The sequence below is a fragment of the Panthera uncia genome, chromosome X (assembly GCF_023721935.1).
Source record: "Panthera uncia isolate 11264 chromosome X, Puncia_PCG_1.0, whole genome shotgun sequence".
Taxonomy (NCBI): domain Eukaryota; kingdom Metazoa; phylum Chordata; class Mammalia; order Carnivora; family Felidae; genus Panthera; species Panthera uncia.
This window is the reverse complement of record NC_064817.1, coordinates 26,017,239-26,044,089: the sequence shown is the minus strand read 5'-3', so window position 1 is coordinate 26,044,089 and position 26,851 is coordinate 26,017,239. Positions and strand designations below refer to the sequence as shown.

General features: G+C 40.3%; 1 protein-coding gene across 1 annotated transcript in view; it reads left to right on the top strand.

The window, feature by feature from the left end:
- The window catches only part of DMD (dystrophin), a 1,998,908-nt gene that overhangs the window by 1,437,789 nt on the left and 534,268 nt on the right, over nt 1–26,851 (top strand). The window lies entirely within an intron of this gene.

Here is a 26,851-nt window from a genome sequence, read left to right as displayed (position 1 = left end):
AAAAGTTGTTGACTATGTAGGGGAGGAAACATAATTTTCCTTCTGCCCTTCTAGGTTCTTCACTGAGACACCCCTGATAATAAAAGACAGATTAGTAGTAACTCCCAAAAATGACCCGAGCGAGCGGCCACCTTTAATGACATCTCCAGCCAAAGACAAAAGATGTTCCAGGGGGCAATTATGGGAGGTTATCTGGCAAAGGCAGTAATCAAGGGTGTGGTTTTTGCAGATTTAAGTCCTTGACTATTCCATTGATAAGAGTTACTAGAGATTTTAGAGTCAAGTACAGACAGGGAGACACCTTAACAAATGGAGATTTCTCTTACAAATGTAAATATCTCTCAGGGTGACTTCTACTTCATTTTCAAGGCTTTTCTCTGTCTGCTCTTTCTTAAAAAAATCACCCGTTTAAAATAATCCTTATGCCAAACAGGCATATTTCGGGGTGATATATTCTGCTCCCCTTCAACTAGAATACCAAGTTGGTTTTTAAAGATAGAATTGGCATCCTTAAGGAATTTTAAAAGGAACTCAAGAAAATGTCATAATGCTGGTTTGAAACTAAAAGTAATAAAAATTTTATTCTATTTTAGTATGCTAAAGTAATTGAACAAGTTATTTCATTTAAAAATTAGATTCTTCAGTATCACAGTGCCCTGTGCTAATAACAAAAGAGCATTAAATTATGTTCATATATGATTTAGTATAATTTAATCAGAAATAGAATAAATTCATCAAGTTATGCAGTGGTGGCTATTCCAAGTTTCTTTCTCATGTAAGTAGTAAGAAATGTAAGGATCGGCCCCATCCTTTAAAGTGCCTAGATTAACAGTAGTACCTAGAAAACAGTCATTAGGTGCTTACTAAATAAGTTTTCACCTTCAAGTTTGTGGAAGCAAATTAAATATAGATTGACCCTCTTCTAAAAGAAACAGACTGATGAGACTGACGACTTTCTAGTATAAATGTATGTCTGCAAATATTTAATAAGAACCTAATTTACACAAAGAAATCCATCTGGAGTGAAAAATTATTTTACTCATGTCCCAAATGCTATAGCTGAATTATATTTTAAACTTGACCTAATCTTTTTACTTAACAATTTGCGTTCCTATTTAAGTTACGTGAAGGGCAAATACAAGTTAAAATATTGAAATTTTCATTCACACATTTATTTATCAAATTTTGATTACGTACTTCCAGCGTGTATGGTATCAGGCTGGGAATTTTATGGTATTCCAAGGAAATAATAATATAATCTCCTCCAATGAAGTGTTTGTTATTAAGTAGAAATAGTAAAATTATTATAATGTTCGATAGAATATAGGTGTATATATGCCATAGAAAAATATAAAAATATTTTCCTAACATCCATGCACTTATTCATTGTTCATTACTTCATTTAATTATAATTATTTGGTCACCGTCGGGTGAAAGGGATATATGGAAGTGAATAAAATATGAATGCTTTTGTCCAAGAGCTGATAGCCCAAGGGGAGACAGATGTGTACAGATAATAACTTTGATACCGAAGCGAAACACAGATGCAAGGTACAAGCACAGTACAATGGAGGTTGAAAGGAGCAAGAGACTCTGCTGTGTGAGGGCAGAGACTGTTTTATTTCATCACAGATTCTTCCAGAACCTAGGCTAGCACTTGGCACAAAGAAGGTTCAGATGACGTGTTCGTGGTCTACTGAAGTCTCAGTGGGACGTATCATGGAAGTGAATCGGAAGCTGGACCTTACAGCTGAGAGAGATACATTTCAAGTGGAAGAAATACGGGGATCAAAGAAGTAAAGGCCTTCAACACTGAAAGAGGCCTCGGAGACCATCTGGTATGGTCTTGCTTGTCCTTTCTGTCTTCAGTACTAGAGCACCTTGGTCTAACGGTGTCCTAACACACACTGTCATTTATGACCAGAGAGCAAATGGGAAGTGTCTATGACTGAGGCACTCAGTTCCTATACACAGCAGGCACCAAAGTGAGGTAGGCAACAGGTATGCACATTTTGAAAGGAAGTGGATAGAAAGAGATTCAGAAAATTGCGACTTGGGAAAAATTTGACGGTTCTTGGGAGAAAATGCTGCTCTGCGTGCCCCCTTCTCCTAAGGTCCCCCACTTTCACAAGGGGAGGAGCCGACCTTCCATTTGAAGAGAGAGGAGTTTCTTTTTTTTAAGTTTATTCATTTTGAGAGAGAAAGGGAGAAGGAGCAGAGGAGGGGCAGAGAGAACCCCAAATGGGCTCCGTGCCGACAGCACAGAGCCCGACGCGGGGCTCCAACTCAGAAACCGTGAGATCTTGCCCTGAGCCGAAGTCAGACGCTTAACCGACTGAGGCACCCGGGTGCCCCTGAGAGAAGTTCCTTTAGGAACCTGAGGTGGGAATGATTCACTCCCACCAAAAAAAACAAACAAACAAACAAACAAAAAAAAAAAACGACATTTATCTGGATTTAGGACAGCAAATGAAAGGATGCCAGTGACTGCCAAGTCTAGAAAAGCTTCATCAAACCCCTCTAGTGATATTTAACATCAGCCAGACCCAGAAAGCAAAAAGTCACATTCGAATAGCCACAGTACGTCGTCAAGTAAGAACTTCCTGCTCTCCTTCCCTCTCTTCCATCCATTCCTGTTCAACTCTGTTAGGGTGAAAAAGGGCAGCTGGTGAATGAGAGAGGAAGCTCAGCCTACCCCCTCCTCACCGTAGTAAGGGACCTGGGCCCATTGCGGCCTCTGCTAGTGGGGGAGAAGTTGTATATGTGAATTCAGCTTGAAGGGTTAATTAATGTACTAGACTGGAAATTCTAATATTAATGTATTAAAATGACACCAGAACCTTGTATTACCTTACGGTGGCCAGAAAAGACTTGGAAGCTGCCCATATTTTCACCCAGGGACAGAAGAAGAACTACCTCCGTGAGCAGATTTAAAGGGACAAAGGAAGACAGATGAAGCTGTCTTTATACTTAAATGCCATAAATCCTGATTATTCAACATACAAGTTGTACCTTTTACACATTTTTTTAAAGGGGGAAAACAATATAAAGTGATTTGCACCGAGGTACGGCATGAAGGTAACACTTACAGTATTTTGGTTCAATTAAGATAATCAAGTATGCCCGAAATAGCTTAACTGGATAAATATAAAAATCTATCTAATACCGAAGTTACCAGTTAATCAAAGCCATGAATTTTTGAAAGTATGTAGTAACCTAGGAGCAGTAAGTAATATAGCTGGAACACTGCCTTCTAAGGATCATCAAAGGGGAGGGCTGGCTGTGGCAGAGCAAACCTGAGTTGTAGAATAACAGATTCTAGTTAGCTGTGGGCCACTAATCGCATAGGATAATTGCAACATGGTGGGTTGCAAGAACCCCCCTGCCCAAGAAACCATGTCAGTGCTTAATTATGGCGAGTGACTTCTCTAGCCCATCAAAATGTCATGATTCAACCCACAACTGTGCATACATTTTTGGTAACTTTCTTACTTTGAGTGTCTTTATGCTTCTCGAAGATCCATCCATATCCTCCCTTTCTTAAAAATAATTTTTCAGGGGCGTCTGGGTGGTTCAGTCGATCGAGCATCTAACTCTTGATATCGGCTCATGTCACGATCTCACGGTTCGTTGGGATCAAGCCCCGTGCCAGGCTCTGTGCTAACAGTGTGGAGCCTGCTTGGGATTCTCTTGCCCACTCACGTTCCTCCTTCTCTCTCTCTCTCTCTCTCTCTCTCTCTCTCTCAAAATAAATACACGTGAAAACAAATGTAATAAAATAATATTTCAGACAATTTGTCTTTGATAACTCTCCTGTAAATTTTAATGATACTTATATACAGACACTTGACATTCCAAAGGAATATTCTTCAACACCATGTAGATCAACACATCTTCAATTCCATTATGGGATATGTGAAGTATGTCTTTTGTCCAAAGTGCATACTTTACAGTGTTCACAGTAGATCTTTACAGACGAGGAAAATGGGACCTAGAGAGGTTAAGTCAAGTAGCTAACAAGCATTCCAATTATGTTTGAACTCGGATGAGGCTGATTACAAAATACGCATTCTTAATTCTTTCTTCTATATGCGTTTTCTATTCGAACTTTGTATTGCTATGTAAGTTTTGCACTGGGGCTCCTTTTCAGGGTCTTTTAAATACTTAAGTCACTTGTAAAATGAGTACTTTCTTCGAATGAGAAATCCATTAGGCAGAAGAAAACAACTTGGCAATAAATTTTAGGCATTATCCCCATGCCAAGTAATTATCAGAAGGCCTCATGCTTTGAGACTGCGCAAGGGTGATCTTAAGATAATGGAGTGAGGCTTGCGTTGTGAACTTTCTTGATGCTCTACGTCGTGATGTGCTTCATGGATTGGCTTCCGAAAAGATTTGTAAAGCATTCTGGGAAGGTTCTGCCAATTAAAAACCGGAGATTGGCTGAAGGCTTGCAGCAATTGAATTTTGAATACAGATGGTGCCAAATTGAATGTTTCCATAGCAACAGACTTTTCCTTAATAACTTTTAGATGGGAAGGGGAACATAAAAGGAAACCATCTTTCAGCAGATGTATATTCCTACAATGTGTTTTCAGATTGGTTTTGGAAGCGAATTTGTACTTAACTAGTGATTGTTTTAAGTGGATCAGAATATGACTAAATTCCCCTGAGGAAATATTTTGAGAGTAACAGGAATATATGCTAGGAACCTTATAAAGACATAAAAAGGGCATGGTTTAAAAAACAAAACAAAACAAAACATCTCTTGATCGGTAGCCAATCAACCAGGATTTTTGAAGTACGACTTAACATTGGTCAAAGATTTCTGAATTCTTAATGTCTGTTAAGATTGAAAATTTAGAATATAGGTATCATCAAACAAAAAGTGATATGTACATCATGGACTTGAAATTGATCTTAATATATACATTTTTCATGTAGGTTTATGGATTAGGTTTTCATTATCTGTTGCTTGAAGGATTTTTTTTTTTTTTAAATATTAATTAAATCATTTCAGGAAGAACTTCAATAAGGAGGACTTTGATAGTGTTCAGACCATATGGTGTATTATCATAGATCTAAAGTCTGGTCCTCAGCTTTGCATAACCGACGACCAGATTTTAATAATTCAGTGGTGTCAGAGGTGATCAGGGTCTAGCGGCCTGACCCACACTTCACAGACGCACAAGAGATTGGTTTACAAATCATTTGAAAGATGAGACAATAAATTGAAAATTAGTGTTTTATAACACAACATAAGGCTGTCAGAAAAATTAATAATGATCATTTGCCCAGGGTGCCCTCCACAATGAGGGCATGTAGAAGACCAAATTATGGGTTGCAAGGTTCAATGGTGACCAAAGACCTGGAAGAAGGGTAAGAAGGTACTTTTAAAGGATGGTTCACTAAGTGAGAGAAGCTACCTAAACCGCCCACTTTTCTTATTCTAAGTGATTCCTCAAATAGAAAGAAAGAGTTAGGTCATTTCTCTCAGGTGGTACCAAAGACGTGATAACAAATGCTTGCTTGCTCCCCTGGCTTTCCTTTATGATTCCATGCAACCCGGGTCTCCCCCCCGCTGCCCCCCGCCATCACGTACACAGACTTAACTTCCCCTCCTCCTCCTTCTGTTACAGGGCAGTGTAAAACTCAGGTGTGTTCCAGAGATGTGAGCCAATAGTTGGAGCTTCTTACTTGCTCCACATTACTACTCCTTCCTCGCTTGATTGCACGGGGTACTCCATTACCAAAACCCTTACAAAATAACTGGGCAGCGATCTCCAACTCCAGTGGCAAGGCCCGGACTCCTACGGCAAGCAATTCTGCCATAATAGGGATATAAGAAGGACCTGGGAATCTGCATCTTAAGGAGTTCTCTGAAGCTCAGCCAGGTTATTTTTGCAGATGGCTGATGTCATGTATCCTCTCCTTCATTCCCCAATTTCAATTTCAGAAGAAAATCTTTTTTTCTGGCTGTTTCCAAATTTCTGGAAGATTAGGACTCAGAGCCCCTCTGAACTTGTACATGTAAAGAGAAACGTAAGGGGATGGAGAGATAGAGAATGATAGATGAGTTACATAGGTATGTACAGAAAATAGAAATAGATGTGTATACATGTTAATAGTAATAGAAATCCGTTGTTTAAAACTGGAAAGAGGGGCGCCTGGGTGGCTCAGTCGGTTAAGCGGCCGACTTCAGCTCAGGTCGTGATCTCGCGGTCCGTGAGTTCGAGCCCCGCGTCGGGCTCTGTGCTGACAGCTCGGAGCCTGGAGCCTGTTTTGGATTCTGTGTCTCCCTCTCTCTGACCCTCCCCCGTTCATGCTCTGTCTCTCTCTGTCTCAAAAATAAATAAAGGTTAAAAAAAATTAAAAAATAAAATAAAAAATAAAACTGGTAAGAAATATGCATACTCTTAAAAATGTAATTTAGGGGCCCCTGGGTAGTTCAGTCAGTTAAGTGTCCAAATCTTAGTTCGGCTCAGGTCAAAATCTCATGGTTTTGTGGGTTCGAGCCCTGCGTCGGGCTCTGCGTTGGCCTTGCAAAGCTTGCTTGGGATTCTCTCTCTTCCTCGCTCTCTGCCCCTCCCCCACTCGCACTGTCTCTGTCTCTCTCAAATAAATAAACTTATTTTAAAAAAATGTAGTTTAAAAATATGATGATTTGCTTTCAGTTGAAAACAGTATGACGGGGCATCTGGGTGGCTCAGTGGGTTAAGCATCTGACTTCGGCTCAGGTCATCATCTTGCAGTTTGTGGGTTCCAGCCCCGCGTCGGGCTCTGTGCTGACAGCTCAGAGCCTGGAGCCTGCTTCAGATTCTGTGTCTCCCTCTCTATGCCCCTCCCCCGCTCATACTCTGTCTCTCTCTGTCTCTCAAAAATGAATAAACATTAAAAAATTTTTTTAAAATAGTATGATGAACTTGAATGAAATAGGATCCTGAAAGCAAATGTTCCTCCCTGCCTCCCCCTCCTCCCACCCCTCCTTCCCATTCTTCTCCTCTTCCTCTTCCTTCTACTCTCTCTCTCTCTCTCTCACACACACACACACACACACATGCTCAGCTGTACAAGTCAGCACAGGATTATAACATAAAAACCAATCCCTGAACCAGATAAATAAAGGAAAAGGTTTATGTTCTTTCTCAATCTTTAGTTATTTTCCCTAAATTAGTTTTCAGTCAATAATCACGTGTAAGAACAAGTGCCAGTGCTCTATAGACAATTCAACATGAATAATCAGATGAGAATTTAATGAAAATGAAGGTTGAAAATGGAGGTACACTGTCATTAAAGACACTGCTTTCATGGCTTAGTCCCAAACGCTCTGCACTCTGCACTCAGTCCTTGATTTTACCCTCTTTTGAGCTGCAAAGGTGGGAATAACAATCACAAGCAGACATTCCAGGTTTCATTTATAAAACATCCTTAAAAGCGAGAGAGGCAGGTGGAAACAGAGGCACAGAATGAGAAGGAAAACGGTAAAATGGCATTGTTTAAACACAGATGGAAACTGAACAATGAATTTGGTTATCAGACACTTCGGTATATAGCTTTTCTTTAAGCCTGTAATTTGCTTATTTATCACAGGAAAATGATAAATCTAAAAATGCCTACTTTCTATCTCTTACCGTACTAATATTAATTCTATCTAATACAACAAAGACACTCATTCGATGTTTGGAGAAACTTTGTTGTTAAAGGTTGGTTCATACCTATTGATGAATATCACAATGTGTATTAGAAGTAGTTTCAGATAGTTTTTAATGGCATAGGGAATGAGTGGTTACAACATTAATGGCTAAGTGTGAAAAAGTAGGACACAATTTTATTTGTGCTGTGTCAGCCTACTTTTGTACAGAAGAAAAAAAGAGACACAAAAAAATAAAAGCCAGCAAGACAAATAACTGGAGGATATACCTCAAAATGTGTAATAGCTACGGGGCGCCTGGGTGGCTCAGTTGGTGAAGTGTCCGACTTCGGCTCAGGTCATGATCTCGCGGTCTGTGAGATCGAGCCCCACGTCGGGCTCTGTGCTGACAGCTCAGAGCCTGGAGCCGGCTTCGGACTCTGTGTCTCCTCTCTCTGCCTCTCTGCCTCTCTGCCTCTCATGCTCTGTCTCTGTCTCTCTCAAAAATAAATAAACATTAAAAAAAATTTAATGTTTAATAGCTATCAACTGGCGGAATCTAAGTGAACTTTTTCTTTCCCTTTGTATCTATCTGTGTCTTTCCCATTCCATTCAGTAAAACGTATTTTATTTGCAGGTAGTGTTTTCACATATATTACACTGGTACAGTATTTCTCAACCTTTTATTCATCAACCTCTAAGAAGCCTTTTTAGACTTTTAGTTTCCTAATCCCCTCTCCCGCACGGAATTTAAAAAAAAAAAAAAAAAACTTTTTTTAATGTTTATTTATTTTTGAGACAGAGAGAGACAGAGCATGAGCAGGGGAGGAGCAGAGAGAGAGAGGGAGACACAGAATCCGAAGCAGGCTCCAGGCTCTGTCTGAGCTGTCAGCACAGAGCCCGACGAGGGGCTCGAGCTCACAAACCACGAGATCATGACCTGAGCGGAAGTCGGTGGCTCAACTGACTAAGCCACCCAGGTGCCCCTCCCCCATGGAATTTTAATCCCACAGATATGCTCCATAATCTGTTTATATTGTGGCCCCTTGGAGAGTCCCAAACCACTGTGACGCGTGAATTTTTGTCCCTCAAGAAGAAATATTCACCTCCTCGGGGCACTGTTGTCCCTCTTGTGAATGCATGTGCCTGCCCAAGAGCCAGAAGATTCTGATTCAGGAAATTCGAGGTGGGAACAAAGGCAGGAAGTTTGAGGTGGGAACAAAGGAAATGCATTTTTTTTTCAGCAGAGCTCAGGTGTTTCAAAAGCAATGTGTAAATGTACCTACTGAATGTTACTCTGTTTTTTTCAGAAACCTGAAAAATCAGCATTTCTTTATTTTTAGGAATAATACTAATGACGGGACATACTTACATATTTATACATCTATAAGAATTTGCCTTGTTTTTCTACTGTCAGGAACATCGTTGATTTCTTTATTTTTTTCTTTCATAGACAATTGAGCCGAGGTGTGGGCTTAGCATCCTGAATTCATACTTCCATTGTCGTTGGTAAAATGTGAACTAAAACCTCGCAATCACGTGGTACCTTGTGGATCATTTTCTCCAGTCAGACAGTTATGCAGAGGCCCCGGAGTATTCTAAGGCCATTGCTGAAGCTATTTTTTAAAATCCTATAGCATTTGCTCATTGTTGGTTAGATTTCACCACATGGAAGTTTTCATTTTTAAGGCTAAAAAAAGCCCTAAGATGAGTTGGAGAACTATTGAGCACAGCAGGTTATAAACCAATTAGGGTGATGATGTCCTTCCTGGATGGAGATTTTCATGAACCTCTCACATGACCTATTTCAGCTTTGTTTTTTCTTTTTGTTTTTGTTTTTTAATGTTCAAAGTGAGTAGAGTAATGAAGAGGTGATTTAGGAAGGTTTGGACTCAGGGAAGAAAAAAAACCAACCTTTCATTAGGCTCCTAGTAACAGCTAGCTTATTAAGCAGCAAGAGACAGAGCTTTAGTATAGAAAAAAAAAAGGATGAAAAAAAAGCAATGAGATTAGAAGGTCGCTAACACCAATGGAACTGGCAGCATGGCAGTTCATAGCGTATCTTTTGTTTTGGGGAGACAAGTATCCTAACTTTTGTCTGAACCTCTTGCTAATACCGACCTTAAGAAAACTTAACTTACTTTATCTGTGGGTACCAAAATGCCTAAGGATCAATCTCTTACCTAAGCTCTATTCAGGTGGAGGGAATCAGTATACCAATTTGCAGCTGACATATTAGCCGATGTACATACTTTCTGCTGTTTCATAGCACGACTATTTCTAATTTTCAGGAACAGTGATGTAACTGCTCATCAGCCAAGAAAAAGGCATGGGAACATTCTTCTCACTGGAGTCAACATTAGTTCTTCGTGTGGTGACTAAGATAGAGATGGGGTTGTTCCAAGCTGGAACTTCCCCCTGGCACCATTTATGGTCCCAAGTGCTTTCAAGTGGACCCGGGGAGTACAGAAAAACCAAAGAGTCTGAATGTTGCCAAGGAGAACGTGTATGAACTCAAAGATAGCGAAAGAGAGCAGGGGAGTGGTTTTGGTGGATATGGTAAGAAAGCCAGAAAGATGGCAGAATTCAGGGAAAAGAAAATGTTAAGAGATTTCCTAAGTAACGAGCTCCTTCTAATAATCAGATTAAGAGCATAACTATGGAGTGGCTAGATACAAATCCACATTTTGCCCTGGCTGGTTGATGAGTGGTCCGTTCTCGTCCAGTCATTTTTTTCCCCAGTTTTTCATGTTAACAAATTCTTTGTATTATCAAGCAAATTTCAAGTGGAAATTTTCTACTCTCATTGGCTAACTTGGCTTCCTTTATTTTGCCTAACTTTGCCTACTTTCTTATTGCCTACTCCTTCCAAATCCTGGCTCCCACAGTGAGGCAGCTCCCATGCCTTAAGTTTCCTGTTTGATTTTGCTCCTTTAACTGCCAAAGTGAACTCTACAAACATTTCTGTCATTTCCTTCTCTACCTAACCTCTTGTGGCCCAGGTTCTAAACCACTTCCCTGAAGCTATCAATGATTGCCCAAGAGGTTCACTTTGCTTAGTGTAGGGACCACCTCCCACTCTTCGTCTCTGGATGTTTGCCGTGAACACGGGGACAATGTAACCTTTCCCAAATCTCTGATCTCATCTTCCTGCCCTTAGTCGGCCTCTCACCCCGGGCTTTCCCTTTGTCCGATATACTTGTGGTTTCATTTACTCATCACTATATGAATGGCATCTCTCATAGTGACACCTCTGACCTCTCACCTGCTTTATTCATCCCATATGGCAAACTATGTACTTCACTTTTTCCTCTGGGGATTATCAAGAGCTCACATTTCAAATAAATTTGCAGACCCAGGCAACTCCCCCCCCCCCATTTTGTGATTAGAAAGGGAACCACCAATGACTTGCAAGTCAAGCCCAAAATAAAGTCAGGCAAGCAAGACTTCCCACCAAAGGGTCTTGAAGGGAAGAATTTGCAGACATTACACACGGCCTGTATTCTGGAAGGGGCACAGCGACCCAGGCACACCTTACTGAGAAACAGTCATAGTGGTCCCAGTCTGTTAGCTCCCTCTTTTCCTGTGAGAGGGAAAATTCATACTATGCCAGGGTCAGATCTTCTAAAAGCCCCTGAAAGAATTGCAAGGCTGATCTCATCCCGTTCATTTTCCCACAGAAGCATTCAGTGAAGTACCTATCACCTACCAGGCAATGCATTCTATGCAGAGGGAAGAGTTTAGGCAAAGTCCTTGGCATTTCATCTTCCGAATATGTTGCTAGTTTGTTCTTCTCTTTCAGTCTACCAGCCACCATCAGGCTCTTCCCGGACACCTGTCCCAGCTTGTTGCTCTGTTTTTTCCACATCTTTTCTTGACCCTCCCCCTGCCCCTATCTGTTTTGCCATTCACGGCCTGATTCATCTTTTCAAACCCAGATCAGGTGTGTCCCTTCCCTGCGTGCACCCTTCCAGTGGACCCCCACTGCCCTGACAACACAGACCAGGATCCTTACCGTAACTCAAAAGGCCCGTAGAAGCTATGAAAACCCCCTCTCTCAGCTTTTCTTTCTAACAGATGATGCGTTCAAATAAGTGATGTGTCCTAAAGCCACAAATGCCAAATGCATATGGATCTTGAATTAAGCAGTTTACTTATAAGATGTTTATTACTCCCTATGCAGCTTTGGTTTTGAATACATGTTAACTCCGTCGCAAGTACATAATCGATTATGAAGAAGAAGTTAGCAATAAATGAATGGATAGACAAAGGGATAAGTAAATGAATATATGTAGAAAAACAAATTCGCATCGTATGATCTATATAAGAACCCTTTATAAGAGCTTAGGAGAACAAAAGTATAATCTCGTGGGATATCCAGTTCTGGCAATGTTTGTGTGTCTTTATGTTTTTGTTAAAAGGCGTCCATTTTATATGTTTTGGAAGGAATATATTTTAAAGAAGATAATAATAGTACCTTCTGGTTGCTGACAGCTTTGCAGTTTATAAAGCACTTTTCACATAGATTACCTCATTTAAAATTTCTCTATTGCTTCTTTTACTATGGAAATTCTTTTTAAGAAGATTTTCTTCTAAAATTAAGGCAGTCACACTATTCTGCTTCTGTATTTCTCAGCCAAATGTTTCACCAAGGTATTGTGTCTCTCTTGGATCTTTCTTCCCCGGACGTACAGTTATGATTTACCCAGAGGTAAATAGAAATAGTGGGAGCTGTATACTGTTTTTGTGTTGTTTCTCGTAAACTCAAGCCTTTCATTTTAGGAGCCTCTATACCACTTTAGGAGTTGCTATACTAATGTTCAAAGCATATTTACATATTTGGTGCAAAACTATTTTATCACTTGAATTGGAATCATTAGGATAGATAGAGTTACTTGATTTTGGGGGTAGATTCCCATGACTGATTCATCGCTTACACACAACACCCAGTGCTCATCCCAACAAGCGCCCTCCTCCATGCCCGTCACCCATTCCCCCTTCCCCCACCCCCCATCCACCCTCAGTGTGTTCTCTGTATTTAAGAGTCTCTCATGGCTTGCCTCCCTCTCTGTGTGAAACTGTTTTTCCCCTTCCCTTCCCCCATGGCCTTCCGTTAAGTTTCTCAAATTCCACACATGAGTGAAATCATATGATACCGGTCTTTCTGTGAATGACTTATTTCACTCAGCATAATACCCTCCAGTTCCATCCACATCGCTGCCAACGGCAGGATTTCATTCTTTCTCATTGCCAAGTAATACTCGATTGTATATATAAACCACATCTTTTTATCCATTCCTCAGTTGACGGACATTTGGGCTCTTTCCATGATTTGGCTATTGTTGAAAGCGCTGCCGTAAACACTGGGGTACATGTGCCCCTAGGAATCAGCACAGAAGGGTTACTTTTCACCTCCCTGTATCTCACATTATTCACTGTAACATTTATGCGCTGCTGAGGTTTAAATAAGTAAAGATTATCTCAAAATGGAGCCTAGGAAGGGCAATTTGAGACTTCATCCACTTTTACTGTTGGCTTTTCAGTCAACTACTACTCCTACCACTGCTGCTACAACTTTGGTCTAAAATGTATTTTATCATCAGCGATCCTGTGCCTAATAACAGGACATACGTTAAATGAGCCAGAACTGATCGATCTTTATTTTTGATCTTACGTATTGCTTTTCCGGAGAAGTATTTGAAAGGGTCCATTGAGACTATACTTCAATAATTCATTTCCTCTTTTCCCTTTAATACAGAAGCCTCATTCTCACAAAGTAGAAATTTGAACATGCACTTTATTTTCATAACCTTGCCTACCTGTATATATTTGTTTTGTTTAATAATTTTGTGTCTGCAGGAGCGCCTACGTTCTTGTGTGTGAAATAAGAGGTGTGTTTGCCCTTTCAGCACACTTATGTACACCTTCCTATGTGCCAAACTTGTGCCGGGCCCCGATGAGAAAAATATATTTCGTCTCCTGAAGGCAACACCTTCCAGTGGGTAAAATAGACAGAAAATAGATCATTGCCAAATAGTGTAATCACTGTGTTCAGAGATAAGAGCAGGGTGCTCTAGGAACCATAATGTAGGGTACTGTACCCAAACCCATGAAACAAGGCTTGGTGGGGCCAAAGAGAATGATCAGGAAAAAGTGACCAGTGATGGTGGCTTCTGAGCAGAGCGCTGCCGAGCGGACAAGGGTGGAGAATAATCTGGGTTGAGGCGAGGCACAGACACGAGTGAGACATGCATCACATTATGCATGTAGGGGACTCTCATGTGGCTATAGAGCTATAGTAGAGGGTACTCAATGGGCAATGGAAGTCAAGAAGCTGGAAAAGGTCTTATAAGTCAGGTAAAGCGTTTTGATTTTGTTCTGGAAGCAATGGAAGAATGACATTAGAGGACTTTAATAAATGATGACAGACTCAGATTTTCATCTTCAAAAGCCTTCTGCAACCACAGTATTGAAGATTCATGTGGAGTGTAAAAGACCAGTGTTAGAGCAATGGTTCTCGGTCCTAGCTGCACATGAGAATCGCTAGGAGGTGGGGGCTTTTAAAAAACTGCAAGTGCCTGGACTCCACCCCAAACCAATTAAATAAAAATCTTTGGGAATAGAGCCCAGACATTGGTATTTTTCAAATCACCCGTGTTGATTCAATTGCAAAGACAAGGCTATGATTCAGTAAATAAGAGAGAACATCGGGAGGCTTTTAATTAAAACAGGCTTGGGAAGCGACAGCTGGATGATAGAGAGGTTAGAAGAGCGATTAAGGAGGTTGAATGAATGGCTTGGCATCTTGGTTAAAGGATAAGGAAGAAAGAGAAATCAAGGATGATTTGTACGTTTCTCTTTGAATGACGAGGTAGAGGAACAGATGTGTGTCAGCGATTAGGGGAGAAGGGTGGGGAGGATGTGATCAATGTTTGGATACACTGAATATTCAAAAGGGATTTAGTAGACATTTGACTATGTGAACATGGCGTTTGGGAGAGAGTTCTTAGGTTGAAACAGATTTGACTATGATCATTGTAAAGGTGGTAAAGGAAGCAATATACATAGGCGAACTCACCAGGGAGAGAATATGTCAGGGAAAAAGGAAAGAAGAGCAAAAAGAGACTCATAGGGAATAGCAACATCTAAGAGATAAGCAGAGGACGCTGAGGCATGGCCAGAAAGGTCGGGTAAAATCCATGCCATGTTCATCAAAAAGTTTCAAGGAGGGCTTATCAATGATGGCAGGCTCTAAAGGGACGTCTGGAAAAATAAAGACTTTAGAATCTCCAGTGCTATAGTAACTTGAATATCATACCTATTATCTACCACAATTTCAATGGCAATGTCAATTTCCATTTCAGCTATTATCTGCAATTTCAGTGGCGAAAGTCAAAATGTAGTGACTAAGAGTAGTGCATGACTAGAGCTTCTCAACTTCTAATGTGCACATAAATCACCATTGGAATCTAGTTTTAAAAACGTAGAATCTGATGAGTTAGGTTTTGGGTAGAGCCTGAGCTTCTACAGTTCTTGCAGGCTCCCAGGTGATACTGACACTGCGGGTACACAAACCATCCCTTAAGTCACGCTGATGTAAACCACTCTTCTATGAAGGAAAAGACATCAGATTGGCCAGACACGGTGCTAGGGCCAAAAGAAAATCTTTTTGGTTTTGTGTTTTCTTTTTAGATGAAGTTCTGGACTGAGATTGAAGATACGGGGCCGGTGAAAAATAGAATCCCTTCTTTTGGGAGGTGGAAGAAACTGGAATACTGAGTACAGGGAGGGAATCGGGCTTGGGTAGGAAGGACACCTACGCCTGAAGGGAAGGAGGTGAGGAAGACGAGAAAGACAGAATAGTCCTCCGGTAGATGGTATCTGGTGTTTCGCCTTTTAGCCCAGTGTTTCTATTCGAGGAATTATTTTATATTTATTTTATTCCTTGACTTGAATGGCTAGCCTACGAAATGTGCTCGTAAAGATAGAAGTGAGCCCTCTTTGCTTCTCAAGTATAACTTGCATTTTCTGCACCTTGTCAAATAAAACTTTGAGTGACAAGGTGTAGGGACGAAACTCAATGTGTGTTCAGGGAGAAAAATGCCCTTTTTATTCTACATATCTTTGAGAATATTCGCATTCCAACAAATGCATTGATTTTGATGTGAAAATGGAGTGATGGATGGGTTTTGCCGTGTGCGTTGCGTGCCAGTGACACGGCAATAAATCCATGGTGCTGGAACTGTAATGGTACCCTTTACTCCACTTTAGTGAACTCTTGCTGAACCCTTTTGAGTTGTTAGTACTTTATTTGCTACATTTGGCACTTAATTAGTTGACAGCCGGGGCCAGTGGGACAGATGGATTGTCCAGTGATCTATTGTGTCTATAGTTTCTTTTCCATGTCTTGTGAGTGGCCTAGGATCATACACCGAAATACTTGTGCGGAACTGTAGGTCAAGCTTTTTCCCTCAACCTCAAGGTTTCATCTCAACCAGTAGGTTCCCCCTGTTAAAGGAAGCCATTTTGGGAATTTATTTTAATGGTCGCATAATGTCACATTTCAACATCTGCCTTTTAAATGATCAAAATAGCTTACATGTTTCATTTGGACGTGATGTTAGTATTTTCTCATAATCTGTGACTCTCCCAACTGGTGGCAAAATTTTCCTTTGACCTTAACTCATCTTTCGGTGTGAGCATCAGCACACCCTTACCTATGGTTTATAACCACAACTGGAGAATGAGCTTTTTTTCAGAAGACTCATTTTTTTCTGTTAGAAGATGTGGTTTATATCTACGATGGAATACTACTTGGCAATGAGAAAGAATGAAATATGGCCCTTTGCAGCAACGTGGATGGAACTGGAGGGTGTTAAGCTGAGTGAAATAAGTCAGTCAGAGAAAGAGAGATACCTTATACCATATGTTTTCACTCCTATGTGGATCTTGAGAAACTGAACAGAAGACCATGGGGGAGGGGAAGGGGGAAAAAAGAAAGTTACAGAGAGGGAGAGAGGCAAACCATAAGAGACTCTTAAATACAGAGAACAAACTGAGGGTTGACGGGGGCGGGGGGAGAGGGGAAAGCGGGTGATGGGCATGGAGGAGGGCAGTTGTTGGGATGAGCGCTGGGTGTTGTGTGGAAGCCAGTTTGACCATAAATTATATTTAAAAAAAGAATATTTGGCACACTTTAAATGAGGTATTATGGTCTTTGACAGCCTGTTGATTATGAAACTAAGAGATCTGCCTGAATTCCATTTGCCATTTCCATTCCTATAAATGCTATTTACTATCTTCTCAACTTACATATTCCACAGATGGTATTATTTTCTTTATTGGAAAGTGGTCTTAGTGACTTAAAAAGCTGCCTAAATAATATGCTGCCTCGTGCTTGCTGTGAGAGAGCATTTTCTGTAATGTTTTATTCTGAAAAATTCAAATACACAGAAAAACTGACGGAACTGTGCATTGAATAGCCATGAACTCACCATCTAGATTCTGCTAGATTCTTCGTCCCTGTAGCCTCCCATCAATCCCGATTATTTTTTGATTCATTTCAAAGTTTGAAGGCATCAGTACCCTTTACCCCTAAACGCTACAACACGCGTATCATCAACTAGAGCTCAATATTCATTTACAATTCTTTTATTTGTTTGTCTGTGGCAAATTTGCATAGTCAAATGCACAAGTCTTGCGTGTGCCATTCGGTGAGTGTTGACGAATGGCTACACTAGCGTGACCCGTGCCTCTATCAAGATACAGAAAAATACAATCACTCCAGAATAGAAACAACTTTTGAATGTCGACTAGACTTAGTATGATGATGGTTTTTCAGTATATACAAATATCAAATTATCATGTACGCCTGAAGCTAATATAACATTATAGATCAGTTTTACCTCAATGAAAAGTTTTTTTCAGAAGAAAGGAACCTTTGTGTAGGTTGGCTTGAGTTTATTTTGACTGAATTTTCAACACAGCTGACTTTAAGATTGTTAGGCTGAATCGTACTAATAGCCCATCCAGGGGAATGGCTGTTGATATTCTTTTTGTTCATCCAGTCACTGAGCTGACTGAGTTCTTCTCAATAACGTTGGAAGGTGAGCCTCTATCTCTGACAGAAACATCAGGAAACATGTATTTCACAGACTGTTAGAGCTGGTAAGAACCTCAGGGATCATCTAGTCTGCTCACTTCTGCCTTGTGGCTCAGGATTTAAGAACTTCACTGGCATTATGAAAGCACATAGTTCCCTATCTTTACCCCTGTAATAGTGAGTTAGGGGCCAGGCGCTCTGGTCAGTGCCTTTTGTCCATTATTTCCTTAATCTTCACAGATTATCAGTCTTCTTGTTTTTGTTATCCTCACCTTGCAGAGAGTAAACTGGGTGTGAACATAGCATTAAATTACGATCTTTGCCATGTCCGATCTAACAAACATTAGACTACTATCATAAAATATTTTTAACTTGGTCATTTATTCTAGGTAGGCCTGTCTTCTGTGAATTTCAACTAAGTGTTTGGCTGTTCTTGAATTCTAGCTTTTTAGGATTTAGAGAAGGAGCAGATATTCAAATCAGTCATAGTGGCTAGGATTTAATCATGTGCCTATAACTCCCTTCTCTTTTCAGGTTTTTGGTCTGAAATGTCCCAGACATTTTATTCTATGTTTACATAGCAACCACACCCCTTATGCCCTGTTCCTAAATACAGCGCATGTCCATTTACACTAGGTACATTTGACTTCCTGGTCAGTGTATTTGTTTCTCCCCCTTCTTAATGGTTTAAGTTGAGATACCTCCTTGAAGAGCTTAACTATAAATCACTTTTCTACAGAACCGTGTTTAAATGCCATGTGAAGTCAGATGAAACAAATATTAATATGCTATATAATTTGGGTTATTATTTTTCACTTACCTTGGTTCCTTATAAGTCTTTGAATATCAAACATTAAGATATGCTCACATTACTCAAGGTATAGATGTACCCGAACTTCGTATAAGAGTATAATAATGGTGGTTTCTTTTCCTTCCCTCCTCCCTCCCTTCCTTCCTTCCTTCCTTCCTTCCTTCCTAAGTTCCCTTCTTGATCATCCCTAACATTCTGTTGACTATTTTAGCTGCAGGAAACAGTCTGTTATGGTTCCCACATCTCTTTCCCGTTTTTAACTATCAGAACTCATTATCTTAACTTCAGTTGGAGTCATTTTGCTTACAGTTGACCGTAGTTAAATATCTGCCTTCTTAACTCATTTGTGACCCATTTGCCTGCAATGTCACTCTTCCAGCTTGGCATTTTTTACCTGGAACACTTAAGTGCTCTGTGGAACCATTGAGATATATAGTGTGCTCCACATTGCAGATCACAAATGTTTGCTGATGACTATAATCCGTTGTTTAGTCTCTGTACAGAGAAGCAGCAACACCTTGCTTTACTATGGTCCGCTATGCTTTTATTCATTGTTGGATTTTATCTGCACAAAAGTCCTTCGGTTGTGCAACTGTCATTATTTCGGTTTTGCAGTTGAGAAAATTGAAGTTGTGGTCAGTCAACTTTTGCCAGTTAAATTTCGTCACGAATCTAGGGCTATAACCCATTACTAACTGCCAATCAAGGTTTCCTTCTAAAACTTACTCACAGGAACTTTCTCAGGTTGTAAATCCAGTGCAGAAATGGCAACAGAGCTGTTGTTTCTTCCGTAGCAATGTATATTCAAAAAGGCAAGCATTTCGTTTTTGTAAATAACATTTTTCCCTAGGAGAGATGTTGTGGGAATTTATATCAGTCAAGAATGTATATCGATAATCAAACATAGCTAGCTCAAAAACATGAAGTGAAAGATTGGTTAGTACTCAATCAACTGAACTGTTTCTTTCTCTGCAGTATTGTGGTTCTTGACATGATTGCTGAGTTTCCAATTTGACACTTCTGGAGATCTGTAAATCAGGACACATGCCGAGTCCCAGTCTGTCACCCTGAGTCTTAGCATTGGTTATTTATTTCCCTTCATTATCCAGCATCTACTTACTGGACAGATCAGTTGAGAAGCTTTCCATGATGGCCCTCGGAAAAGAGAAATGCACACATTCGGGCAGCTCTTCAATTACCAACGTGCACAGATTGTCTGAGTTTATATGCATATATTTTATTATTATTTCACTTTTGCATGTCAGATGAATCCGGTATAAATGTAAATCTAACAGTATGGGCTCTAGTGACCAAGTCCATTGCTGTAGTATATCTTTGGTCTCTCAGTAATATCCCGAATGCAGTGTTGCAAGTGTGGTGAAATTCTGCGGTTTGAATTGTTGCCCAGGCATGGACAATGAACAGGTCCATCTGATGTCCAGTGGGCCAGATCCAAAACGGCTCCTCTTTGATGAGCTACACATTTTCAGCTAACTTTCACTCCTTGACAAAATGGAATATATACCCCACTGCCCAAGTTTTCTTTTGCCTATGGTTCTGCAGGGTCTGCTCTTAGGACAGCAATATCCATCAACCGCAGGGCTCCGTTGCTGTTGGTAAATAACCAAATATCTGCTTCATTAGTCTCCGTGTGCTGATTTGTTTCTGGGAGTCTAGTCTGGTTCACTGACCAGTGTTTCTGTTCTTTATCACACCAACCTAAGACGTAAATTGTATTGTGTCCTCAGCAGAGCCATCGCATCTCTCGTTACTCATGTCTCCCAGGGACGCATGCTTCTCAGGTTGCAACCCTTTTGAAAAGATGAATTCTCCAACGTTGTATGTCGAATATATTTTGCGAGCCAAATCATACTTCATTAAATTTTTATTGAAGTACAATATGCCTAGGGAAAATGTACATGTTATAGATGTTTGGGTTGGTGAGTTTGCACACGCTAAATACAACTGTGTAAACAGCACTCAAATCAAGAAACGGGAAGTTCAGAAGCGCCTGTCATGTCTCTTTCAGTGACTACCAGTCTCACTAGGCTAACTGGTATCCTGACGTCTACAGTCATCTTACTTCTTCGTGTTTTTCTATGTTATGCGAATGAAATAAAACAGTATGCCCTTGTTTTTTGGCTGATGTCTTTCCCTCAAAGATACGTTTATGAGATTAATAGATAATATTACATAAATGAGATTAATACATAATATTGCATAAGTTGAGTTATTGTTGTTGCTAGATAGTGTTCTATTGGTAAGTTTATCCATTATCCATTTATCTATTGGCAAAATTATCCATTATATTTATCCACTGTATTTATCCATTTTATAGTAGAGGGGAATTTGGGTACTTTGCAGTTAGGGGAATCTTCCAATTTAGGACATGTCTTTTGGTGAATACAAGTATGTATTTGTCTGGGATGTGTACTTGGGAGTGGAATACAAAATAAATAATATATTTTAAAAGAATTTTTAATGTTTATTTTTGAGAGAGAGAGACCGAGACAGAGGGTGAGCAGGGGAGGGGCTGAGAGTGAGAGAGACACAGAATCTCAAGCAGGTTCCAGGCTCCAAACTGTCAGCGCAGATCCCGACGCGGGGCCAAAACTCACAGACCGTGAGATCACGACCTAAGCCTAAGTCAGATGCTTAGCCAACTGAGCCACCCGGGCACCACCAAATCAAATAATATTTTAAATATATCTAACAGGCTGACTGTTTAAAGAAATCTTATGGTGAATCCTTTTGTAAAGGAAATAATCTGTCCATAATTTCTGCTCTGCACAATGGATTCTCCCATTCGGGTAGTTATTTCACAAGAGTTGATACATGTGTTGATTCGCTTTCTAGTATTTGTTTCATTGTACTTATGTTAATAACAATATGATATTTTATTGTTGTTATTAGCCTCTGGAACTCAGTATCCTTTAAACTTTGAAAATGCCCATAAAAATACCCTTATCGGATATATACATATACTTTTCTATACTATGCCACCTCAGATTTAATTAAAAATACCGACTGAGGTGAAAAGATATGCCAACAGATTCTGTCTGATCTCTGGTTTATTTTAAGGATACCAGAGAAAGAAACAGCATTGATTCGTTTTGGCTCACAAGAATCTCCCACACACGCCAACATAGCTTTTAATTTAAGGATTTTTTATCAGAGGAGGATGTTCTAGTAGATACGATATTGAAGATGTTCTATGCCAAAAAATATGGCTGATGCAGAGGCATTCAATCAGAAAGGATGCCCAGAGAATATTTGTTTGTTTCAAGTAGAGATCATGAAGAATGAGAGGAAAATAAAGAGTGAAATGTGCAATTCTTTTTTTTAGGTTCTTATTTTAATTTCACTTAACATACAGTATTATGTTAGTTTCGGGTGTATAGTATATGAATTCAACCCTTCCATACAACACCCTCTGCTCCTCAGCATTAAGTGCCCTCCTCAGTCCCCACCGGCCGCTTCACCCCTCCCCTCCCCCGCCCCCCTCTCCCCTCTGGTAGCCATTAGTTCATTCTCTATAGTTAAGAGTCTGTCTCTTTGTCTCTCTTCTTTTTTTCCCCTTTGCTGTTCTTTTTTTCCCTTAAATTCCACATATGAGTGAAATCTTATGGTATTTGTCTTCCTTCCTTTGACTTATTTCACTTAGGCCTATACTCTCCAGATCCATCCATGTTGCTGCAAATGGCCAGATTTCATTCTTTTTATGGCTGAATAATATCCCATTGCCTCTATATACCACATCTTCTTTATCCATTTGTCTCTTGATGGACACCTGGGCTGCTTTTATATCTTGGTTGCTGTGAATAATGCTGCTGTAAACCTAGAGGCGCATATATCCCTTTGGATTAGTGTTTTTGTGCCTTTTGGGTAAATATCCAGTAATGCGACTGCTGGATCATAAGGTAGTTCTAGTTTTAACTCTTTGAGCAACCTCCATCCTGTTTTCCACAGCGGCCGCCCCAGTTTGGATTCCCACTAACGGTGCACGAGGGCTCCTTTTTCTCCACATTCTCGCCAACACCTGTTGCTTCTTGAGTTGTTGATTCTAGCCTTTCTGACAGGTGTGAGGTGATATCTCATTGTAGTTTTGATTTGCATTTCCCTGATGAGAAGTGACGATGAGCATAATCCTTAAGCCATTGTTCAAATTATGTAAACTTGAAATGCAGTCAAGAGACAGTGATTCCTTCTAAGGAAGCAAGACTCAAGGTCCGGGGCAAAGATTAACTTCAGAAGTGGAATATTTGCATCATTAGCAAAAGGAAGCATGGATAATTAAAATAGTCTGCATGTACAATTCACTTGACGGATAGTTACTGAAAGTGTACCAGGTAGCAAGCCCTAAGTTTTGTTTTCGTTTTTGTTTTTGTTTTTAATGAATAAAATTCTCAGAGTACCTTTTCCCGGAGGGATAACCTTTAAACAATGATTTGAGTGAAAGTGTTCTTACTTGTGAGGTGATCCCCTGAAATACCCGTAGGAGAGTGGGAGCGGGAAATAGGGAAAGAAGCCAATGATTGGGCCAATGATGGAGCAAGGGATTGCTGTGGGCTACTTGCATTCAACCCTGATGAGTGAACTCTGGGAGACAGCGAAAAACGCACCTCCCACTTGTCACCCACAAAAAATTTTCTGTATGGTCTTCAGGGAATTCTGTGTGATCAAAGCCAGTGGATACTTTTGGCATGGGCTTTGGGGAGTCTGACTGGTTCCAAGCCCTGGCGCCTGCACTCCCTATCGATATGACCTTATGGCCCTCCTTTCAAGCAGTCTGTTTCTTCCTCCGTTCAAGGAGGAGAAGTGGCAGCAACAGCAGCAGCAGCAGCATAAACAGTAATACCTACCTCATAAGATCATCATGTTGATTAAATGAATTAACGCTCGTATAGAACTTAAAATAGTCCTTCAATCAGTGGAGGTATTCAGATAAATGTTAATTATTCTGATTTTTATTACCTGTTGTGACATTTATGGCATTTAAAAGTGTCAACCACTCTTGCGTCTTTGAAATCCTTTCTTGCCCGTGTCTTTATGACAGTACCCTTTGCAAGCATTCCCCCTACCTCTCTAGCCATTCATTCGTCTTACTGGCTACCTCGGCTTTGTTCTGTCTTTATGTTCTTCCTGCATTTTCCAGGACTTCATCTTTAACCCTCTGTTCTGTTCGATCGATTTACATACCGTATCAATGAGAATGCATTCACATTGATGTCTTCACTGCTTCTCTGCAGTAATTTATAATCTGGGATTTCTCTCCCAAAATACACAGCTGTGCCATTGCACCTTCAGTCCAAGTGACTAAAACCTCCCAATGGATAGGCCTAAGATTGAACTCATTATCTTTTCCCCAGAACCGTCCATCCTTTGTTCTTTGGGTAGACAGTGGCCAACACCTTTATATAACAGGCACCAACTAGAAACCGGGGAATCTGTCTTGACTGCTTTGTTTCCCCACCACTTAGCATAATGCCCGGTGTCTAGCAGATGGTAAATAAAATGGTGACTGGCAGTCTAGACGAACAGACTGTTGGTTTGGGGTGCCTGGAGGGATAGATGGATGGTTGAGTGAGTCTGTAGCCTGTACATTTATTTAGTTAAGTATTACCTGATGATCGCATACAGTTGAAGGTCAAGGATGAGAAAGCACACCCTTAGTGGGATGCACACACCAAAGAACCATTTTATCTTGCCACATTGCACACGCACGACCCCTTTGGGATGAGCACTTTGATTGCTGTGACTCAACAAACATTCAAATGGTATGATTGAAATAATGATCTGGGTTATGAAAGTTTCCTCCTTTTGCCTCAATGAAGACATACGTACCCATATAATAGGAGGAACTATCTTACTTCTTCCTCATAGGAGGGCCTATTCAAATAGAAAGATTATGTCTGCCCTACTGAAATGAACTCTAAGATGTATGAAATATTCACTGGCATGATTGCAAATGGCTTACCATGTTTATATCAAAAATACGAGGCATTTACAATTTTGCTAGCGTAATAAAATGTCACTAATCAAGGCTGATTAATGCAAAGGCAAATTGGAATCAGAGACTTTTTAAGGAAAGCCAATTTTATTATTTTCAAATACATATAGTATATAAAAATGGGCTAAGAAAAAAAGGTGCCAAGTATGCATAATAAAATAACCTGCTATGATAAGTGGAAAAATTGGTTCGTAATTGGAATATCAGTTATTTCTATGATTGATGGAGAAATATTTCAGAACATGTTAAGACGTATTTATTTATATTTTCCACAGCTTTCTTATAAGAGCATTTATACTAGTAATTTTGCAAACTAAAGATTAAATAGAAGACTACTTAATAATTGTAAATCTCAGGGCACCTGGCTGACTCAGTCAGGGGACCATGCAACTTGTGATCTCGAGGTTGTGAGTTTGAGCCCCACGTTGGGTATAGAGATTACTTAAAGCCTGTTACAAATAAATAAATAATAACTGTAAATCTCAACTATGATAGGTACCGCACTACCTTGTGGGGCAACAACAGCGATGAAACAAACACACAAAACAGAATGGGGCTCAAAGATTAGAGAGAGAGACTGACATTTAAAACAGAGGTTCACATGTTACACACGCAAACAGAAACAAACCCAATAAAAACAATCATGCGTAGGGGCGCCTGGGTGGCTCAGTCGGTTAAGTGGCCGACTTCGGCTCAGGTCACGATCTCACGGTCTGTGAGTTTGAGCCCCGCGTCGGGCTCTGTGCTGACAGCTCAGAACCTGGAGCCTGTTTCAGATTCTGTGTCTCCCTCTCTCTGACCCTCCCCTGTTCATGCTCTGTCTCTCCCTGTCTCAAAAATAAATAAAATGTTAAAAAAAAATTTTTAAAAACCCAATCATGCATAATGAAGGCCACTTACTTGGTTTGGCCTACTCCAGGTCCCAGATTCTTGATTTCATGTCACAATCACTAGTCTTGTAGGTTCTGTCTAGTTCTGATGCTTATTTACAGAAAATCTCAAGCACTTCTTTAACTCCTGAGTTCTCCTAACTTAATGGAGCCAACAACACGGTTAACGAAGAAGGTCTAAACTTAACGTCGTGAAGTGCAATTTTACAGTACTGTTCTGTGTACATTTTATCTCTATCCATAACCCCCCTTGCCCTTCTCTCCTGTGGTCTCTACTCTGAGGGGCAGATCTGTGTCACCATTGGGCTCCCATGCTCTCTGCCTTCCGGTTGGTTTACCCACTCGGGAGACCTGTTAGGAAAAGCGAAGAGAGCGAGGGCAAAGTGAGATCAGGGTATTTATTCTCCTGGTTCCTTCCAGGGAAGTTGCGTCAGGCTGACAGTGTCCCTTGAGAAAAGATTACCGCGCCTCTCAAGGTGGTTTCTCCTGATGATTCCCAGCTTCTGGACACTTCTCCCTCCCCTGAATTCTTGGTCCCAGATGTAGCCAACAGCTCCAATGCCGCAAGGTCCAATTTCCTGTATTATTTTTGGTGACTTTCGTATACGCTGATTATGTTGTAATTTGTTCCTTTGTAAATAAATCTCCTAGATTACCCAGGCCAGATCACAGAGGAACATGTATGTCAAGCTAAGATATTTCAGAGGACAGTAGGGAGGCATTGAAGGGTTTAAATGAGGGATTGGGGTGATCATATTTATATTAGTTATTGCTCTCTCTGTAGTGTAGAAGTTGTGTTACAAAACAGACTCGAAGCAGTGGGGCCATACGGTCTTTTGCAGGTATGTAGGTGCAAAATGACAGAGCTTTGCAGTGGGAATATGTAAAAAGTGGGAAGGAGTTCTGTATGAGAGGATTTGGTAACCGCCTATGTATGGTATTCATCGAGACTTAAGGAAACATCTAGAATATTTGTCAGGTTTTCCTCATGGGATAAAGTCGGGAGTGGTTTTGTTACTTATTTTCTAGGGAATTGTTTGTATTTTATGAAATGAGCTTCAAGAAAAGATAATGTGGTCCTTAAAAGAAAAAGACGATGTGGTATGTTTGTTTTTAATATATTAAAATCAAGTACTTCAGAGAAGAATTAATAGGGCATCTCCATCTTGGGCTCACAACGATACCAAAACAATTGCCTCAGGATAAGGCTGTCTTACAAAATATAATCAGCATGGATCCTTAGATAATTGTTACATTTCCAGGATGCCTATCTGCTCTTGGGTTGCCTCAGAAGAAGACCCCAGGAAAAGGTTTTGAGAGTGCATGGTTTATTTGGGAGTTGAGGGAAACAGCCAGTAAGGCAGGTAGGCAAGTCAATAAAAGACGGTGCATTATCAAGCAGGTTCCT